Source organism: Trichosurus vulpecula, chromosome 3 (genome assembly GCF_011100635.1).
Source record: "Trichosurus vulpecula isolate mTriVul1 chromosome 3, mTriVul1.pri, whole genome shotgun sequence".
In the NCBI taxonomy this organism is placed as follows: domain Eukaryota; kingdom Metazoa; phylum Chordata; class Mammalia; order Diprotodontia; family Phalangeridae; genus Trichosurus; species Trichosurus vulpecula.
In genome coordinates, this window is record NC_050575.1 from 351,779,126 (window position 1) to 351,801,287 (window position 22,162).

Genomic DNA, 22,162 nt, shown 5'->3' on the forward strand with positions numbered 1-22,162 from the left:
ATATATGATGTCTTCCCCCAAGAGAATGGGAGCTCCTTGAATTAGGTAAGCACTGCTTCCTTTTTATCCTTGTGACCCCAGAGCCTGGTATACAGAAGGTACTTAATAAACAGGTGTTGACTGATTGATTAGTAGAGCCTAATGAAGTCAGGCTCAGATCTGAGAAAGAGAAACTCTAGGCTTGGATCTTTTTTGTTGAGGACCCCAAGCTTGGTCACTGAAGAACCTGGACTTTTGGAATCTGTGTAGTCACATGTTAAAATAATAGCTCACATTTGTATAGTGCTTTAAGGTTTTACAGAGCACTTGATTCAATTTTATTTTTTCAATTAAACATTTCTTTTCTCTCTTTCCTACTCCCCCTGCTTCTGGAAAAAAAAGAAAAACAAAACACATGTTACAAATATGCATAGTCAAACAAAACAAATTCCTGCATTGCTGTGTCCAAAAATATGTCTTATTCTTTTGCAAAGTACTTTATATACATTATCTCATTTGAGCTTCATAACAACCCTATGAGGTTGGTGCTATTATTATGCCATTCTATAGACGAGGAAGCTGAAGCTCAGGGAGGGTAAATGACTTAGGGGTCACATATGTTGAGAACATCAGCTGGGGGCCTTGACACTGAGACACCCATCCAATCTCAAATTGTATAGTTGTAACCTCAGCTCAGGAAGTCTTTTACTACAAGATAGCAGGGGAGGGAGAACAATAGATGGGCTAAAAGAGGAAAGTTCATAAGGTGGTGGGGAGGGGAAGAAGAAGTGATGGTTTTTCCCTGATGGCAGGAATAAGAAGGACCACCTCTAAGGCAAATGTCACTGTTGGTATAGAGAGCGTTTAGTTAATTTCTGAACTAACTAGAAAGCTGTAGCTATATTACATGAAGGGATATGTGGAGAGGGGGAGGCAGGGTAAGAATGATCTTGGGAGAAGCCATGATGAGGACCTGAATAACTACTGGAAGAGAGCATGTGTACAAATAGGCTGACAGATTCTGAGGATAGATGAAGGTGGGCATGGAGATTGAGATGGGAATCAGACTTGGGGCTGGTAAAGCTTGGTTCAAAGTCCCCTTCCCCAAGCCTTCTTCTCCTTCCCCCACCTGACATGTGTGGGCCAGACACATCTGGGCCTCCTGTGCATATGGCCTCAGAACAGCTGGAGAGGAAGGGGAGACTGGCTGGGAGGGCCTGCATTAAGAAGGAGTTCCAGGGTGGGGCCCACATCAAAGAGAGAGTGAGAGGTTACAGCTAACAGCTACTTTGGGATGAGTGTGTTTGTGTGTGTGTGTGTGTGTGTGTGTGTGTGTGTGTGTGAGAGAGAGAGAGAGAGAGAGAGAGAGAGAGAGAGAGAGAGAGAGAGAGAGAGAGAGACAGAGAGACAGAGAGAGAGAGAGAGAGAGAGAGAGAGAGAGAGAGAGAGAGAGAGAGAGAGAGAGAGAAAGGCAGGGAGAGAGAGAGAAGGAGAGAGAGACAGGCAGACAGACAGATGCAGGCAGACAGACACAGGCAGACAGGAATAGAGACAGAATCATGGAGGCAGATAAATGGAGAAATAGAGATGCAGAGAGATAGACACAGACATATAGAGAAAGGCAGAGACACACAGAGACAGAGACAAAGACAGAGAAAAGGGGCCAGGGACATGCTGATACAGGTATGAACACTGGATTGAAGACCAAAAGAAAAATGCTAGCATGTATTCTGCCCCAAAGTCCTTGGGATTGAATTTTCCCCATTCTAAAAGAGTTTAAATCCTGATCTCTGAACTAAGGTTTATTCCCTCACCCTACCCCCGACTCTCACACTTCTCCTGTCAAGGTAAAGGTGCCATATTGTTCCCTCACACACTCCTAATTGAAACTCTACTGGGACAGTGTGAATAACTGTTGTAATAGGTGGCCCACTGGACAGCATGCTGGACTGGGAGTCAAGGAGACCTGAATTCAAAACCAATCTTGGGCTCTTACTTGACTGTGTAAGGCTGGGCAAGTCACTTAACTTCTCAGTTTTCAAATCTGTAAAATGGGGATAATTCATAGCACCTGCCTCACAGGATTGTCATGAGGTCCAGATCAGGTAACACATGTAAAGTATTTTGAGAACCTTAAAGTCTTTTGTAAATATTAGCTCTCATTATTATCAATATAATTTCAGAAATAATTATAGGGTAGGAGACCCCTTCATCATCTCTCTCTTTCTACTGGCTGGTCCTTCCTGGCTTGCTTCACTGTGGTGTGGGGGTAACCCGTCATACTGGCAAGTGACGCAGGTCTTACCATGCATGCTCTTTGGGCCCAATGATAAATTGTGTGCCTGCTTTCTGAGGACCAGTCTGGACCAGCCTCATCTCCAGACATATGGAAAGCAGATGATTTTTTTTTAGTTACAGTAACTTACACAAATCAGCTGAACTGGTGGGGTTTTGACCTGGGATCTCCTGAAGTACTGAATTAAATCATATCTTTGCCAGCTGATGAGATGCTGAGTAGCAACTTTGCCAGCCAGGTAGCAGTGATCCAGGATGACTGAAGGAGGCAAGAGAGACTCTTTCTTTCTTCCTTTCTTTCTTTCTTTCTTTCTTTCTTTCTTTCTTTCTTTCTTTCTTTCTTTCTTTCTTTCTTTCTTTCTTTCTTTCTTTCTTTCTTTCTTTCTTTCTTTCTTTCTTTTTCTTTCTCTCTTTCTTTCTCTTTCTTTCTTCCTTCCTTCCTTCCTTTCTTTCTTTCTCTCTTTCTTTCTTTCTCTCTTTCTTTCTGTCCTTTCTTTCTTTCTTTCTTTCTTTCTTTCTTTCTTTCTTTCTTTCTTTCTCTTCCTTCCTTCCTTCCTCCCTCCCCCCTTTCTTTTTGTTTCTTCCTTCCTTCCTTCCTTCCTTCCTTCCTTCCTTCCTAGAGCTAATGACCCTGTCTGACTGAAATGGAGTGAGTGAGTATAAAGGGAAGTCCTGTGAAATACCTTCTGGAGAAAGGAATGGCAATGACCCGGAAGCCAGTAACAAAAATCATAATGACAGTGATGAATTGATGAATAATTGATGAGTTGTCGATGAATAGCAATAATTGTGCATTATGACTAGTGTTTACATAACATTTTAAGATTTTCAAAGCACTTTACATATCTTATTTGATCTTAACAACAGTTTCATGAAGGAAGTGTAATTATTGTCTCCAATTTACAGATGAGGAAACTGAGGCTAGGAGAGGTTAAGTGACTTGCCAATAGTTACTCAGCTAATTAGAATTTAAAACAGGATTTGAAGTCAGGCCTCCAGTGTCCTATGATGATCGATTACATTGATACAGTGTGTATGGCATTAGCTACCATTGCTTGTCACTCTAAATATTGGAATTTAGGTGGCAGGTAATTTGTGCCTGGGTATTTGGGTCAGTAAATAAATAACTGTTGTTCACTTCCCCTGGGCTTGACTGAATTCACACATGCTTCCAGTCTCATGGCCTTATCCCCACGGGGGATAGAATTGAGGTATCCAGGCACCCTGTATGCAGACTAAACTTTCAGTTTCCAATCTCCTAGTCTCTGGAAATATAGGCTTACGTTACTTCTGAAGCTCTGAGGTTTAGGATTTCTCTGAAGCATCCCTGTAGGATCTTTGATGGATTTAAGTCTCCTTTGGGGAAAAGGAAGCTGGCAAGGATAGAGCACTGGGCCTACAGTCAGAAAGACCTGAGTTTAATTTTGACCTCAGGCACTACTAGCTGTGTATTCCTGGGCAAGCTACTTAACATCTGTCTACCTCAGTTTCCTCAACCATCAAATGGGGATAAAAATGGCACTGACCTTGCAGAGTTTTTGTGAGGATCAAATGAGATAATATTTGTAAAGTACTTAGCACAGAGCTTGGTATGTAGTAGGCACTTAATAGGTGCTTGTTTCTTTCCTGCCCTCTAGTGTCTTTGGCTTCCTGAAGTTTGGGGTCACTGATCCATGCGAATCCCCTTTGGTGTAGTCTCTCTACCTTTGTTGTTGTTGGTGGTGGTGGTTTTTCCCTTCTATGGCTCTAATTCTAAACCTACCCTACCCCAAACACAATTCCAACTGTCACCTTTATTATTACCCTGGATCACTGCTATCTTGGATCACTTCCTTGTCATGGTGGAGGAGCTTACATAGCTCAGCGAAACTATTAGCTATGCCATGCGGGGTTACCCAAGACGGACAGGTCATAGTGGAGAATTCTGACAAAAGGTGACCTCAATAGAGAAGGAAATGGCAAACCACTCCGGTATCTTTGCCAAGAAAACCTCATGGACAGTATTGAGATGATAAAAGAGATGGCATCAGAAGATGAGCCCCTCAGGTCAGAAGGTGTCTGATATATTACGAGGAAGAGTGGAAGACAACCTCCAGTAGCTCCAGCACTAAAGAAGTGGCTGGGCCAAAGCCCAAAGGAAGCTCAGCGATGGATGCATCTGATGACGGAAGGAAAGTCCAATGGTGTAAAGATCAATATTGCATAGGAGCCTGGAACACAAGATCTATGAACCAAGATAAGCTGGATGTGGCCAAATAGGAGGCGGAAAGATTAAACATTGATATCTTGGGTGTCAGAGAACTTAATGGAAGAGAATGGATGAATTTAATTCAGGTGATTACTACATATATTACTGTGGGCAAGAATCCCTTAGAAGAAATGGAGTAGTCCTTATAGTCAATAAAAAGAAGAGAAAAGCAGTACTGGGGCATAATTTCCAAAATGACAGAATGGCATCTGTTAGAATCCAAGGCAAACCACTCAACATCACAGCAATACAAATCCGTCCTCTAACCACTGATGCCAAAAAGGCCAAAGTTGATTAGATCTGTGAAGATTTACAACATCTTTAGAAATAACACCAAAAAAAAGAGGATGTCACATTTTCAAAGGGGATTGGAATGCTAAAGTAGGAAATCAAAACATTTTAGGAATTAACGGCAAGTTTGGCCTTGGAGTACAAAATGAAACAGGAAGGGCAGCTAGGTGGTGCAGTGAGTAGAGCACCAGCCCTGGAATCAGGAGGACCTGAATTCAAATGTGACTTCAGACACTTGACACAAGTACTAGCTGTGTGACCTTGGGCAAGTCACTTAACCCTAATTGCCCTGCCAAAAACAAAATGAAGCAGAACAGAGACTGATAAAATTTTGTCAAGATAACTTGCTAATCATAGCAAATACTCTTTTTCAAACACTCTTTTTCAACCCAAAAGGTATCTCTACATGTGGACATCAAAAAATTCAAGTGGACATCACAAAATTCAGACTCAAACTGAAGAAAGTAGAGAAAACCATCAGACTCTGTAGGCATAACCTAAATAATATCCCTTATGAATATGAAGTGGAAATGAAGAATAGATTTAAGGGATTAGGTCTGGTAGATAGAGTGCCTGAAGAACTATGGACAGAGGTTCTCAATATTGTGCAGGAGGCTACAGCAAAAAGCGTCCTAAAGAAGAAGAGCAAGAAAGTAAAATGGCTGTCTGACAAGGCTTTACAAACAGCGGAGGAAAGAAAGATGGCAAAAGGCAAAGGAGAAATGGAAAGATATATCCAACTGAATGCAGAATTCCAGAGAACAGCAAGGAGAGAGAAGAAGGTTCTCTTAAAGGAGCTTGAATGCAACGAAATAGAAGAAAAGGATAGAATGGGATCTCTACAAGAAAATTAGAGATATCAAGGGAACGTTGCATGCAAAAATAGACGTGATAAGAGGCAATAATGGTAGGGCCTTAAAACAAGCAGAGTAAGAAGAGGTGGCAAGAATATACAGAACTGTACAAAAAAGTTCTTAACATCACCAGTCACCAAGATGGTGCGGTTACTGATCTAGAGTCAGATATCCTGGAGAACGAAGTTCAGTGGACCTTAGGAAGCATTGCTAACAATAAGGCTGATGGAAATGATGGCATTCCAGCCCAGTTTTTTAAAATCCTAAAAGAGGATGCTGTTGAAGTGCGGCATTCACTATGCCAGCAAATTTGGAAAAGTCGACAGAGGCCACTGGATTGGAAAAGATCAGTTTCACATTCTAATCCTAAAGAAGGGCAAAGCCAAGGAATGTTCAAATTGCCAAAATATTGCACTCATTTCATACCAACAAGGTTATCCTTGAGATGCTGCAAGCTAGTCTTCAGCAATATGTGAACTGAGAACTACCAGAAGAGCAGGCTGGTTTCAGAGGTAGAGGAACAAGAGACCAAATTGCCAACATTTGCTGGATTATGGAGAAAGCAAGAGAATTCCAGAAAAAACATCTACTTCTGCTTCATTGGCAACACTGAAGCCTTTGATTTTGTGGATCACAACAAAACGTGGCAAGTTCTCAAAGAGATGGGAGCACCAGATCATCTTGCTTGTGTCTTCTGAGGAACCTGTATTTGGACCAAAAAGCAATAGTGAGAACTAAGCATAGAACAACTAATTGGTATTTACTTGACTTCTCTGCAGAGTACATCATGTGAAATGGCAGACTAGATAAATCAAAAGCCAGAATTAAGGTTGCCAGGAGAAATATCAATAATCTCAGATGTGCAGATGGTCCCATTCTGATGGCAGAAAGTGAAGAAGAATTAAGAAGCCTCTTGATGAGGGTAAAAGAGGAGAGTTTAAAAGCTGGCTTACAGCTTAACATCAAAAAAGTTAAGATCTTGGAAACTAGTCCCATTACTTCCTGGCAAACAGAAGGAGAAGAAATGGAAACGGTGTCAGATTGTATGTTCTTGGGCTTCAGCATCACTGCAGATGGCAGCTGCAGCCATGAAATTAAGACTCTTGCTCCTTGGAAGGAAAACTATGACAAATCTGGAAAGCATACTAAAAAAGAAAGACCTCACCTTGCTGACAAAGGTCCACATAGTCAAAGCCATGGTTTTTCTAGTAGCAATATATGGCTGTGAGAATTAGACTAAAAGGAAAGCTGAATGCCACAGAGTCAATGCTTTCAAATTGTGGTGCTGGAGAAGACTTTTGAGAGTCCCTTGGATATCAAGGAGATAAAATCAGTCAATACTTAAAGAAATTAATTCAGACTATCCACTAGAAGGTCAAATACTGAAGCTGAAGCTTAAATACTTTGGCCACATAATGAGAAGACAGGATTCATTAGAAAAGACCCTGATGTTGAGAAAGATTGAAGGCAAAAGGAAAAGGGAACAGCAGAGGGTGAAATGGATAGATAGTGTCATGGAAATAACAAACATGAATTTGGACAGACTTTGAGAGATAGTGGAGGATAGAGGTGCCTGGTAAGTTATGGTCCATGGGGTCACAAAGAATCAGACATAGTTGAATAACAGATTTTGTTGTTCAGTTGTTTAAGTCATGTCTGAGTCTTCATGACCCTCTTTGGAATTTTCTTGGCAAAGACACTGGAATGGTCTGCCATTTCCTTCCAGCTCATTTTACAGATAAGGAACTGAAGCAAATAGGGTTAAGTGACTTGCCCAGGGTCACACAGCTATTAAGTGTCCGAGGACAGATTTGAGCTCACAAAGATGAGTCTCCTTGACCCCAGGCTTGGCACTCTATACACTGTTCACCTAGCTGCCCCACACTCAGAGGTAACCATTGCCTAAGAGCTTTGGATCTGGAGTTTGTGGGCCGAGATGACAGTGACTAGGCTGGAAAGGTCTTCTCTCTGCTGGAGAGGGCTGAAAGTGACTTCCTGCTTAAAGTCAGGCGCTAGGAATAGAAGGAATAATAAGCACAGCTGTCTTTTATGGACAAACACTCTGTCTGCCAATTCATCTTTCACCCACTGTGGGGCCTGGGCTGAATCTTCAAAGCTGCCACCTCAAGACCTTCAGGGAATATAAAATCATTGGAGCTTGGGCCTGGGTAGGAAAACTCAGATTGACCTCTTTTTGCCTGGGGAGGAAGGAGGGAGACATATAGAGCAGCAACAGCACCGTTTACCAATTCCCACCTCCAGAGAAGAGAGGGATATGGGGTACCTCGTGGTACCATGGAAAGTAACCTAGGCTAAGAGTCAGGAGGCAAGTTAGTTTGCCTTTTCAAAACAAGGGAGTGAGACCAGATGAGGAATTCTTAACCTGAGAACCACGAACTTTAAAAAATTGTGTTATAACTGTATCTTAATATTATGTATTTTCTTTGTAATCTGATGTATTTTATTTTATGCATTTAAAAATATTATTCTGAGGAGTGCATAAGCTTCACTAGACTGACAAAGGGGTTGGTAGCACAAAAAAAGTTAATATAACATACAGTACTTTGCAAACCTTAAAGTGCTATGTAAATTCTATTTATTTTTAGCTATTATTAAAAACTCTTTGCTAGACTGAGACAGGTAGGGAGACTACCCTCCCTGTACTTACTCTATACTGATTCCTGAGATGAATGGAGAGGGAAAGGAGAGGAAAGAAGGTTCTAGATAGAAGACTGGAGGCCCAGAGATTTCTGAGTTGTATATTCCAGCTGCATACAACTAGACTCTTTGTACCTGTGACAATATCCTGAATAAAGTATGTGCTGGAATATTCCTCCTGCCTGGAAGGAATGATCTTCATCTCCACCCTCACCCTCACCCCTCACTATCATTAGTTTAAGAGGGGATATTATAATTGTATGTTGCTGAAGACACTGCAATTCTTGGCCCCTTCTCCAAGCCTGACTGCTTGGTGTTTCCTTCACTAGAGAGTTTGGGATAAAAATCCAGAACTGCCCCTTTGGTCCCTAATCAGGGTAGAATGATCAGGGCCAAGTCTGGGTGGAAGATTTATAGTACTCAGGGTAAATTTAGTATTGGGAGATTGAGGGAGATGGGACAGGATTTCTAAGATATGACTACTCCTGCAGGTATCTGAGATAGAAGAGACAGAAATTACAGGAGCTGAGAAGATGGAGAAACCTTGAGGTCAAGTTGTTTGAAGGGAGAAGGGACTGGACTAGAGAAGAAGCTTATGAGCCAGGGACTAACCTTATTGAGGAGAACATAGTCCATAGGTGATAGCAATAAGGACTTAGACAGGATGAAGAGAACTTGGAAGGTGGTTGCCACATAATGGTGGTGGTGGAGGGACTAAAAGCAGCAAACGGGGTCATGGAACACAACCTGCTCCTCTTGGTTCTGCGAGTTAGGGAGTGCAAGAAAAGGAACAGTCAGTGTTGGATAGAGTAGGGAGGTATGGAGTCTTTAGGAGAAAGCTAGATTTCACTGAGCACCAGAAGACTGGAGGAATGTGAGAAGAGATCTGGGCTCAAAGGATCATACATTTGGAGCTGGAAGTGACCTATTTGGTGAATCATTTAATTCATCCTCCTTGTTTAAATATTTTTAGTGATAGCTTTTGTTTTTGTAGCTCCTTAATTTTTAAATATATATATGTATATATAAAATATATATTATATATCCCATCCAGTTATTCATTCCTTATAATAAAAGAAAAAGAAAAAAAGTTTACTAAAACTAACCAATACACTAACAAAGTCTGACAGTTTATAAAATATTCCGTGCTCATAGTCCCCTACGTCTGGCAAGGAAAGGAGAGAGCTTCATTTTCTCATCTCTCCCCTGGGACCAAGATGGTTAGGTTTCAGTTTCATTATTATTGTTTTCATTTATATTGTTGTAGTCATCTTGTATATTATCTTCCTGCCAACTCCCTTGTTTGTGGAAACTGAGGCCCAGAAAAGTGAAGAGACTTGCCTAAGGCCACACAACTTGTAATCGGCAGTCAGGATTTGAACTCAGTTCCTCTCTTTCAAAATCCAGCAATAGAGGAGGCCTCCAGAAGGTACAGTGGAAATAGAGGGCCGAAGAAGATAGGGATGGGAAAAGGCTGGTCCTAACTTTACTGTGGGGAATGGCGAGTAGGTTTCCTTTTGTCCCTGGTCCTGGGGTTGCCGAGTGACGAGGATGGATACATGAAGCTTAGCGTGGTGGTGGGGGTGGGGGTTGTTGAGAAGTGGGAAGATGACTGGAGAGGGGTCTGATGGTCACTGGACCTGGGAAGGAGGAGTGATGGCATCCCAAGGGTCTGCTGAGGGAGTTGGGAAGAGGGGGAAAGGATAACAACAACAAACAACATAATGATAGTCAGCATTTATATAGTGCCTACTGTATACTAGGCATTGTGCTAAGCACTTTACTATTTCATATGATCCTCATAAGGACCCTGCAAGGTAGGTGCTATTATTCCCATTTTACAGCTGAGGAAACTGAGGCAAATAGAGTTCAAGCGACTCGCCCAAGGTTGCACGACTAGCACGTATCTGAGGGTGGTTTTGAACTCAGGTCTTTCTTGACTCCAGGTCTGGCTCTCTTATCCATTGTGCCACCTAGCCACCCTAATGGTCCCTAAGGATGGGGCAAGTGCAGTAGCTGACATTAGGATAAAAAGAACGTCCCCCAGAGGAGATACAGTACTTGCTGTCATGGGGTGAAGCCTCTGCAAAGAAGGGAGAGGAGAAATTTCTTATCTCTTATCTGGGATCAAGGTTGGCCATTGCAATGACTGTTAATGCTAGCTCAAAGCTAGTTCTCACTCTGATGTATTTTATTATTAGAGATGTGGAGGTGTGCTGGATAGTTCTCTCCTTGGAGACAGAGGGTCTGGGTTTAATTCTTGACTTTGATACTTACTAGCTATATGACCCTAGGAGAATCGTTTAACACTACTGAGTCTTAATTTCCCCATCCATAAAATATCAAGGACAGTGGCACTTGTACTATCTCACAGGAATGTGAGGAAAGAGCTTTACAAACCTTCAAGCATTGTTTTAAAACAAATTATTAGTTTGTTTTATTTTATGCATGTGCATATATTGTATATTGTAGATAAGTGTGTGTGTGTGTGTGTGTGTGTGTGTGCACGTACATGTCTTATTTCCCTTACTGGAAGCTCCTTGAGGGCAGGGGCCACACCAAATTCATCTTTGTATCCCAGTGCCTTGCACAAAGTAAGTGATGAATGAATGGTGTTGATAACTGAAGTAAAAAAAAAAATAGGGGATAAGGTGGGGAGCAGAAGCCATATTTTTTTCAAGTCCTAAGGGTCCTAGGAAAAATTCCCTGTCTCTGAGTGAGGGCCAAGCCACCTGTCACGGCAAACCACCTCCTCTCGAAGGTTTCCCAGGAGAGCTGTTTCAAGCTCTAGCCCAAACCTTCTGACTCTGGAACAGAAGCTATGCCTGATGGGCTTTAAGAGCTCCCCAAATTAGTGCAGAGCCTTGGAAAGACAGCCAAGCTTTTTTGAGCCCTCCCACCTTCACGCCCACCCACACTCCTTGCTTCTGAGTGATCCAGACAATATCTAGGGCTGAGCTGGTTAAGCCCTGTGGTGCCAAGGAGCCAGGCTTACCCTGGAGGCCAGACATGATGTTGGGGCTCCATCTGTTGGTCATATTGAATATACACATTGTACTCCATTTTACAGTCAAGATGTGTTGTGTGACCCCTCCAACTTTGGTTTCAAAATTCCTTAACCTCTTCAATACTGGCACTTCCACTCTGCTTTAGCCACCCACCAATACCTTTGGCCAAAACCTCTTTTCATCTCCTTCTTGATACTATTCCATTTACTTGAGAGCCTCTAGTTCTGATGAGTCCTTCTCCTTATCTTCCTGGGAACCAGGCTTCCAGATGACTTCCTGGTCCTCTCCTCAAGTGTTCTATCTTTCCGGCACTCTACGTGTTGTCTTCCTCTATTAAGTGCACTTTGAAGGTAGTGTTGCTTGCTTACACTTGTATGCCCAGTACAGAGCACAGTGACTAGCACATAACATGCTTTACCTGATCTAATCTTGTCTATATATTTATGTAATCCTCTATCTATTGAATATGTGTATGTACTGTCTGTGCATGTCCTTACTTACCTATCTATTCTCTTGATTCCTGCCACATTGCTCTTTTGGTTCTTCTGCTGGCTTTCTTGATCTCCTTTAATGATTCATCATCCTTCTATCTCTTATATATGAGTTTTTAACAAGCCCTCCTTTGGCACTCTCATCCCTTCCTAAAGTACTCCAACACATATGACTTATAAATCTGTGTCTCCAAGTCTGGCTTCTCACGTAAGTTCAATTCAATGCATTTTCAGCTAATTACTGGATACTTTGATCTATGTGTCTCCATCTGTACCTGTTGAAATCCTACCACATTCAAGACTGTTCTAATGGTACCTTCTTCAGGGAGGCACCCTTCATCTTCTTCCAGGAAGTGATCCTTCCCGCTTTGAATTTTCATAACTCTTTGTTTTGACTTATCTAATGCACTAGATTAGGGGTTCTTAGTCTGGAATCTTTGAACTTGATTTTTTAAAAAATATTTTGATCACTGTATTTCAATGAAATTTGTTTCCTTTGGAATCCAATGTATTTTTTTTTATATTATACATTTAAAAACATTGTTCTAAGAAGGGCTCCAGAGACTTCACCGGACTCTTGCCACAGGGGCCCAGGACACAAAACTGGATAAAAGTTTCCCAGACTAGATGATCCCCACAATCTCTTCAAGCATTTTAAGTATAATTCCTGAATTGTAAGTTTTTATTATATTTTTATTTATGTCTTCTCTTGACTACTAACGTGTAAATGCTTGACCATGGATACTGTGCTTTATTCATCTTTGTATTCTCCTAGCAGCAAGCAGGAGGCCTTGTATAAAGTAGGTGCTCAATACATGTTCATTGAATTAGTATACAAACATGGAAATAGGCACAAACGTGGAATCACGTGATACAGCACTGAGCATAGTAACTTGTACCTAGAAAGTACCCAGTAAAGGTTTGTTGAAAGAACATGCACATATACCTGCACCAGTGCATAAGCAAGAGACCAATGTGTGAAGAAAACCTTCATAAGTACACACGCATACATTGCCAGTGGTCCAGCAAGCAGTAGGCTCTCAAGGTCTTTAGTTTATGTTTGTGGGAACATTTTCTGATAAGGTTACTTCATATGGTTTGTGCCTCCATGCCAACTCAGGTCTAGATGCTTAGTTATCACTCTGCTAACAAAAAACCTAAGCAAACAATAACAGCTAATTCATATAGGCTGGTTGAACAGGGGAATGCCCTATTGACTTGAAGTAGTTACAGAAAAGAGAGACTTTGCTTGTGACCTTGCATCTCCAGTTCCAGATATACAGTCGTAGGACTTATCAGTGACATTGCTCTTCAATGTCAAGAACACCAGTTTGGAGTTAGGATGTAGACTATTTGCAAATGCAATAGGCTTCTGATATCCATCACTTCGAATCATGGAATCACAGGGTCTGAGAATTGGAATGGGATATTAGTCCAACCCACATATGAAAGGGACACCCACTATAATATATCAGACAATAAGTCACTGCTTTAAGACCTCCAAGGACAGGAAACTCAACACTCCTCAGCCCATTCCACTTTTGGGCAGCTCTAATAGCTAGGAAGTTTTTTCTGACATAAAGTCTAAGTTGGCATGTTTGCAACTTTCACACATTTCTCCAGGTTCTGCCCTCAGGAGTCAAACAGAACAAGTCTAATCCCTCCCCAACTTGACAGTCATTTAAATGCTGGAAGACAGCTATGATGTCCAATTATGCTCCCCTGGTATAAAATTGCTTCCAAACCTGCTAGGCTGGCATCTATGTACAGCACAAAGCACTTACTCAGCTCTCCCAAAGCCCACACCGCTGCACATGTGATGTATTCAGCTCACATTTCTTGGCCTAATGATCTCCAGACAGGAATAGAGTTTGGCCAAATGCTTCTTTTTGCCCTTCTCTTTTTGATTCTTTGCAATCATAAACCCGCCAGCCCTCTCGAATATATCTCTGACCTAGCAAAGCTCCTGGGGTAGGGGTATGGAAGCAGGCTGAGCAGATGACAGCTTCCCAAGGGAACCCTGGAGTACTCCAGTCCCTTTCTTCCTCAGAACTCAGGGAAAGAAGGTCAAGAAGAGAGCCTATGCCCAGATATGGTTCCAGTTTGGATGAAGCTGTAGCTGCATAAAAAGCATACTCGATTCAACAGACTACTTCAGAAGTGGTTCTAAAACCTTCAGATACTCCCTGTTATAGCCTCTAGGATAAAATACAGATTACTCAGTCAGGCATTTAAAGCTCTTCATTTGACTCCAACCTACGCAATACAGTGCCTGGCATGTAAGAGTTTAATAAATACTTGATTGATTGATTCCAGCCTGAATTCCCTTGACTTTAATCTGGATCTCTGAATGCCAGAGCCATAATTATGCACTCTGTCCCCTGGGAAAATTCATCTCAGGATGGGGATAAAATGATAATACAGTGAAGTGGATTCAAAATTGGTTGAAGGACTAGATCCGAGGAATGTTCATTGTTCTTAGACGAATGTCTCCAGCTAAATGCCCCAGAGATCTGTTCTGTTTTAACCAGACCGTTAATAAGTATGCTATGACTAACATTCTTTTCAAATGTTCAGATGACATGAAGCTAGAAAGGATAGCTAATATGATGAATAACAAAAGTTTTAAATAGGCTAGAACATGAGATTAAATGGAGGAGTAAGATGACAGTTAAGGGGAATAAACATAGTTTATTCATAGTTGGCTTCAAAAAATAAACTTCAAAATTAAATTAAAGCAGAGAGGAAGTCATCCTAAGAATTGAGCATCATTATGCCCAGTACATTTTTGGGTAAAGAAAAATGACAATGCTTCAAGAAAACTTAACTTCCTAAGGCTTGTATTGAATATATATCTAGATACATAAATCAATGTATGTATATATATATATACATATACACACACATATTCCATTCTTAATAGCAAAGGAAGCACTGGGTCAAAGGTTCTCATTGTTTTTGGAACCTTGATTGCATACACTCTGCTGTGCTTCCCCCAAACCAAATAAGCTTGTAATTATGACAGCAATGAATGTGTGCCTATTTTGCCACACCTACTGCCTTCAATCATGTACCTATGGGTATATCTTGAAAAGATTTGTGAAGATAGCCTAGAGTTCTGTGCAGATTTCTGATAGCAGATATTACCAAATTTTAGAAAAGCTTTCAGCTCCCCACAGTTCTTTGGATGGGGCTAGGTGAAGAGTTCCACAGTCTTAGGATGCTCGGATGAAATATGATGTATCCCATGTACTTAACAGAAACTCTATAGAACTGGTACTTATTGACAGCTCTAGAGCAGCAGCTTCTAGTCGAGCCAATATTCTTAAGTCTTGTGCCTGTCCGATATCTTCACAAATGCTGAGAGAATATCCAGAAAAACTAGCAACTCTAAATAGTTCCTGTCACCCATGACTTTTTTCTATAACCACTGAAAAGTGACAGTGCAGCCCAGAAATGCGCTGAGGTAGGTGCTCAAATTTATAGAGTCCCACTAAAACTGATGAAAGTTGATTCTCCTCCTTCTCCTCCCTTCACAGGTATTCCATTAAGCTTCAGAATCCATCCCTGGGGCTACACTATCTTGACTGGTGAGTACAAACTTAACTAGTTCATGATTTCTAGCCAGCAACAGACTATGCTTCATATCTCTCTCAGCTACCCAGACGGCTCTGTTTCTGAGCTGGTTCCCCTTCCCACACCCTCTGACCCCATCCTGGTTTGCACATTTTGCTCCAGGAAAAGTAATCAAATATGACTAAACGCTTCTGGGAATGGCAATGACAATCAACTGCCCCATGACTTCATTCATAATCTCTGTGATTCTGCAGATCAAAATGCTTTTTCCTGACCACCACTGCCTTTTATGTGTTGTCTCGACCCTCTCCTGTATTAGAATAAAAATTCTCTCTTTTATATTTGTGTCCCCTATTACCTGGCATAATGCTTAGCAATATAGTAGTGGGTGCTTAATTCATGGTTTTTTAAAATTAATTAATTAATTAATTCCATTCATTCATTTATCTTCTACCATGGAGACCAAATATTACTCACCATATAAATTTAACACTGAAAACTACTGATTGCCCAGCCAATAGTCTGGGGCTTCTGGAAGTCATGGCGTGGTGTACTTCTCTACCTTAGTTTTCTCATTCAGTGTCTGATAGTTCACAGACCTTATCTTCCAAGTCTTATTCTGTACTGCCACTATAGATGAGCCATACTGACTAACAGAATTCTTGGTAATGCCATTGACTTTAGGTGGCTCCTGAGCTCCTGCATCTGAGAGAGCCACTTTCCTAGATTGCTTCCTAAAAGGCTGAGTCACCGAAGTGAAGTATAAGCATTGCTCCTTGGTCACATTCCACATTTATTTTTTTTTTAATTTAAATTTTTTTTTTTGCAGGGGGGAAGGCAGGGCAGTTGGGGTTAAGTGACTTGCCCAAGGTCACACAGCTAGTAAATGTGTCAAATGTCTGAGGCCAGGTTTGAACTCAGGCACTCCTGATTCCAGGGCCGGTGCTCTACTCGCTGTGCCACCTAGCTGACCCGTCACTTTGGGTTCCACATTTAAATAAAGGCAGTGAGAAGGCAATGGCCTTTGATCTAAGTTTCATCCTCAGATCATCCTTCTATTCTTTCAGTGCTGGAGGGCCTGTCTTCCCACCCTTGAGTTAGAGGGTCCAGTACTTCTTTGTGTTCCCTGACAACATCTTCTAACTTCCTCTATGATATCCCGCAAGATGCTTGTATTGTCAGAAGATGAACATTATACATTAAAGTGTATAGAAGCAGGGTTTGTGAGGAAGCCCAATCCTTTCTCCGATACTTACTAGTTATGTGATCATGGGCAAGTGATTTAAATTCTCTAATTTTCAGTTTCCATTTTTGTTGGTCGTTGTCCTTTCTTGAAGAGGACCAAAACGGCATCACTATGTTAGAGTCAAATTACAGTGTATCTGACTGGCTGATCAGAGCAATATGAGCTCAGAAGGCTCTACTACAGGTTGGGCACAAATAGGCTGTGTGAACATCTCTAAATCTGCCCATCTCACATTTCTTTTGATCTACTTCATTTCTGCTTTGCTCATAGAGCATAGCACATTCTTTGACAAGGATATGCCATGCTGGGCAGTTCAGTGCCGGTGTCTCTCAAGTCACATAATCATTTCTAAAGTTTTTCAGAGAAACTTTGAGGGTGTCCTTGTTGCTGCTACTTTTTGTCCTTCGTTCTCGAAGAGGAACATGACATCACAGAAGTGATGCCATGACATGCAAGTGAATTGGATTTAAGTGAGGAAGGGCTGTGCAAAGTCACCAGCCTCACTTTCTCCCCCAGAGTCATCTGGGTTCAGTGGCCAGATATGGATCAGGACAACTGGACATGGCCCAGGATGCAGTGGGGGACCTTGGACTTTTCAAGCTAAAGTCTTTAACAGGTCTCAGTTTGTTTGAAGCAGCACCCATTCAGTGATTAAGGCTTAATAAGAAGTGAGGTAAAGAACAGCAGCTTAAAAAAAATAAAAATAAAAATATTTGAGAGGGGAAGACCCTCAGGGTTTCTGGCCAAAGCAGAAACAATTGTCACATTCATTCAGTCCTGTGCCAGTGTCTCCCAAGTCACACAATCAATTCCAAAGTTCTTCAAAGAAACTTTGAGAGTGTCCTTGTATTGTTTCTTCTGACTATCACGAATGCTTGCCTTGGGTGACTTCTCCACAAAACAGTCTTTTAGACAAACATCTATTTGGCATTTAAACAATGTGGCCATCCCATCAGAGTTATATTCTCTGCAGTAGAGTTTGAATGCTTGGCAGTTTAATTCAAGAAACAACCTCAGTGTTTGGTACTTATCCCAACAGGTGATCTTCACAATCTAAAGGGGGATGATAATGCCTATGGTATCTGCCACATAGAGTTGTTGCGATGCTCAGGTGGGATTACACATATAAGGAGCTTTGCAAGCCTTCAAGCCATGTAAACGTTACTTATTATTGAGCCATGGTTTGCTGCCTGCAGTACCATGTCAATAAGTTGAAGAAGATGAATTTGGTTCCAATCAATGTTGAAAATCCCAAGATGTTTGCTCTTTCTGAGGCTATGGTACCTATCTTCTTGTTGACACCTACTACTTCACTTGGGAACTCCAGGCTCACTATGAAATAATCAAAATAGGGGTAGTCCTTACTCAGCTGATCTTTCTCACCCATTGAATAGGCCTCAGGTGGGGCCAACAAAGGGAGGCCTGATTAGAGGCAGGCCCACACCTTTGTGATGCTGATCAGGGATTAAAGACTCTTCCTACCCCCTCAACAGACCTCAGGTGGGACCAACAAAGGGAGGCCCGATTAGAGGCAGGCCCATACCCTTTTACTAAGTAGATGTGAGGCCCCAGGCCCCAGGCACCCATACCTTTTGGCTAAATCAGCTCTGAGCCCTCAGGGCATCAGCTTTGAGCCCTCAGGGCCCCTGAACAGGGTATATAAGATCTGAGATTGGCATTTTGTTTTGGGGGGTCTCACTCACTGGAAGACTGTCCTGTGGTTTGACCAGACAAGACTCTGGGTAGCCTCTGGAGCACCCCCAATGCCCCCACTCTGCCTTTGAAAACCCAGATGTTGGTGCTTCTCTCTGGTAACTATGTACTGTTATGGATAGACTGATTTGTGTTTATTTGCTCTGTTTATATAATATATGCTTGTAATTTCTGTTTGTGTTCTCTCTGAAGTTCAGGGTGCTGACTTTTCCCTCTGAACTAAGTGAATGACATATGTATGTTTAATTAAAGTGAGATTATTAACCCCTTAAAGTTGCTTTCCTTTAAAAAGCAGATCAAAGAACTTGTGCTAGCAGCCCTCCTGTGTGCTGGTGTTATTGGCCTTACACAGCCACAGTAGCTGCCAGTAACATTGCTGTTACATCAGCTCACAAAGGATTAACCCTTACTTGGCTATACTGTAAGTTGTTTAATCATTTTGCTGTCATGTCTGACTCTTCGTGACCCCATTTGGAGTTTTCTTGGCAAAGGTACTGTAGTGGTTTGACATTTCCTTTTCCAGCTCATTTTTACAGTTGAGGAAACCAAGGCAAACAGGGTTAAATGACTTGCCCGGGGTCACACCACTACTAAGTGTCTGAGGCTAGATTTGAACTCAGGAAAATGAGTCTTTCTGACTCTAGGCCTGAAGCTTTATCTACTGTGCCACCTAGCTGCCACTGTACACTGCAGTCGTCCTTCATAAAATGCCTAGAATATAATTGGTACCTGTTATATACTACCTAAGGTGGTGGGACACTCCTTAATCCTTACCATTGCAACATTCTGTTGCAGGGAAACCAGAGAAGCTTCTTATCACTCTAGAAGAAACAACAGTGGCTCAGCAAACAGAAATCTGCCATGAACTTCATCAGCAAAGGTGCTACTTTGGTCTCAAGAGACAACACCTGAGGGGGTTGCCTGGAGTATTATAGGGCCATGTTTTGTTGTCTTAATGTTATCTATGTCAACATACTCTTTCCTTTACCTCCTTGTTGACCTAGATCGGTTCTGAGCAGCTGTGGGACTAGGGTAGGGAGTTTCCACCACTTATGCTGCTGTGGGTGCGTGATAGCATGACATTGTGTGCAGACTCCCTAATGTAATCCATGTGCTCCAAGGCACTGTACCTCCAACAGCAACTTCTCTAACTTTAGCATAAATTCAGAGGCCTTCTCTTGCACCAGTTGGGAAGTAGATAGGAACTTTATTTAGGTGTCCTCAGCCCTTAGATTAAATCGGCTATTCTCCATCCACAAACATTACTGCGCTGTCCCCTGACAGTATCACATCTTCACTGTGTGTGTAATATCAACAACGGGACTCCTGAGGCTCTCTAGCATTAGTCTTCGATTCTCTGAACAAGTTTGTTGCCGTGTCTGTGATATGTTCAAACCCAATATCAAAGGCTTCCTCTTTAGGTAACTGGTCATGGTCTCCAAAGAACAACTTTCATTTTCCTTAGAACCTTGCTGCCTCACCCCTGATTATACTGCTTGAATAACAACCTATACCAGGGGTTGATGAATTACTGCCCTCAACCTATTTGTGTACAGCTGGTGAGCTAAGATTGATTTTTATATTTTAAAATATTAAACAACTAAATATCCTTAGCTTCCCAGTCTGTATTACAATGTAAGCTAATGCTTGTGTAACAAAACTTTAGGTCTGATCAGCCCTCAGCCTACTCCTTGACTCTATCATACTGATTCTCATAATCCTAATTCTGAAGTAATCTAGGGTGTGTGTATATTTTCTTATTCTTACTAAAACTGTAACCTTTCTCCCATTAATCAATCAATTAGCTCTGTGCCCCCTCCCCCAGTTTATAAAATATCATTTATTTAATAAACTGGAGAAATCTTTTTTTCTAGTAACTTATCTCCTTATAAATATCAAAACCTCTAATCTCCTAGGTTTAAATAAATATCAAAATTACTGTCTACAGTATGTGTAACCAACAAAAACACAAGATATAAATATACCATTTATGTTTTAGTTATGAGAAAGATCACAGCCAGAGTCACCTCCAAATATCATTCTTACTTGTGACTTCTCACTTCTGGCATACAGTCACACACAATTCAGCTCTTAATATTACAGGCAAGATACCCAGTCTTCTCTCATTTACTTGCAGCATAAGGGTTAAACCAAGCTCCCTCAAGGATTAAGTTCTTCCTCTCTGTCCTCTAATAGTTTCTTTCTAGCCATAATAGGTATTTTTCCTAAACGACAGTTAAAATTGCTGCAATAAATAATAAAACAGTAAAAACAAAAACAAATAAATGGCATGGCGGTATTTTCATTAAAACCTTTCATGTACTATGGCCAAAGGGCTATAAAACTGTGCATACCCTTTGATCCTGCAGTACCACTGCTAAGTCTGTATCCCAAGGAGATAAAAAAATATTTATAGCAGTTCTTTTTGTGGTGTCTATGAATAGGAAACTGAGGGGATGTCCATCAATTGGGGAATGGCTGAAAAAATTGTGGTATGTCATTGTAATGGAATATTATCGCGCTATAAGAAATGACAAACAAGATGATTTTAGAAAAACCTGGAAAGACTTACATGAGCTGATACAAAGTGAAGTGAGCAGAACCAAGAGAATGTTGTACACAGTAACAGGAACATCGTATGATGAAGAATTGTAAATGACTTCACTATTCTCAGCAACACAATGATCCAAGACAATACCAAAGGACTCATGAAAAATGCTATCTTCCTCCAGAGAAAGGACTGATGTCTGACTACAGACTGAAGCATTCTTTCTTTTCTTTTTTTTTTTTTTGGAGGGGTGAAGGCAGGGCAATTGGGGTTAAGTGACTTGCCCAAATTCACGAAGCTAGTAAATGTGTCAAGTGTCTGAGGCTGGATTTGAACTGAGATCCTCCTGAATCCAGGGCCAGTGTTCTACTCACTGCACAACCTAACTGCCCTGAAGCATTCTTTTCTTTCTTTCTTTCTCTCTCTCTCTTTCTTTCTTTCCTTCTCTTTCTTTTTTTCTTTCTTTTTTCTTTCTTTCTTTCCTCCCTCCCTCCCCCCTCCTTCCCTTCCTTCCTTCTTTCCTTCCTTCCTTTCTTTTTTCTTTCTTTTTTCTTTCTTTCTTCCTTCCTTCTTTCCTTCCTTCCTTCCTTCCTTCCTTCCTTCCTTCCTTTCTTCCTTCCGTCCCTTCCTTCTTTCCTTCCTTTCCTTCCTTCCTTCCTTCTTTCTTTTTTTCTTCCTTCCTTCCTTCCTCCCCCTTCCTTACTTCCTTCCTTTCTTCCTTCCTTCTTTCTTTCCTTCCTTCCTTTCTTCTTTCTTTCTTTCTTTCTTTCTTTCTTTCTTTCTTTCTTTCTTTCTTTCTTTCTTTCTTTCCTTCACTCTTTCTTTCTTTCTTGTCTTCTTGCACAAAATGACTAATATGGAAATGTTTCACATGATTGCACATGTATAACCTATATCATATTGCTTAACATCTTGGGGAGGGGGGAGGAGAGAGAGTGAGGGATAGAATTTGAAACTCAAAACTTTAAAAAAATGTTAAAAATTGTTTTTACATGTAATTGGGGGAAAAATAAAACATTGTTTTAAAAAAACATTCATAGTGCTCCAGTTTCCCCACAGGCTCCTGAAGGAATGCTCTTTACAATTACAAGATCCAGTAAGGGTTAAAACAATTCTCCAAGCAAAGATGTTTTCTCCATCACCCTTCTCTCTCTCTCCTCACAGTTCCTCTCAATCTTTTACCATTAACAGTCTCTCCCAAATGACAGGCAGCCAATCCCTTAAAGCTCTATAACATCTTAAAGATACAGTAACA

General features: G+C 41.3%; 1 long non-coding RNA gene across 2 annotated transcripts in view; it reads left to right on the top strand.

Moving 5' to 3' along the window:
- Positions 1-20,748, top strand: part of LOC118844992 — a 36,204-nt gene extending 15,456 nt beyond the window's left edge. For both annotated transcript variants that reach the window (XR_005009989.1, XR_005009990.1), the window contains 2 exons: positions 15,364-15,414; positions 19,155-20,748. This is a non-coding gene — a long non-coding RNA (uncharacterized LOC118844992). The remainder of the gene's footprint in view (positions 1-15,363; positions 15,415-19,154) is intronic.
- Positions 20,749-22,162: the final 1,414 nt, after the last annotated feature.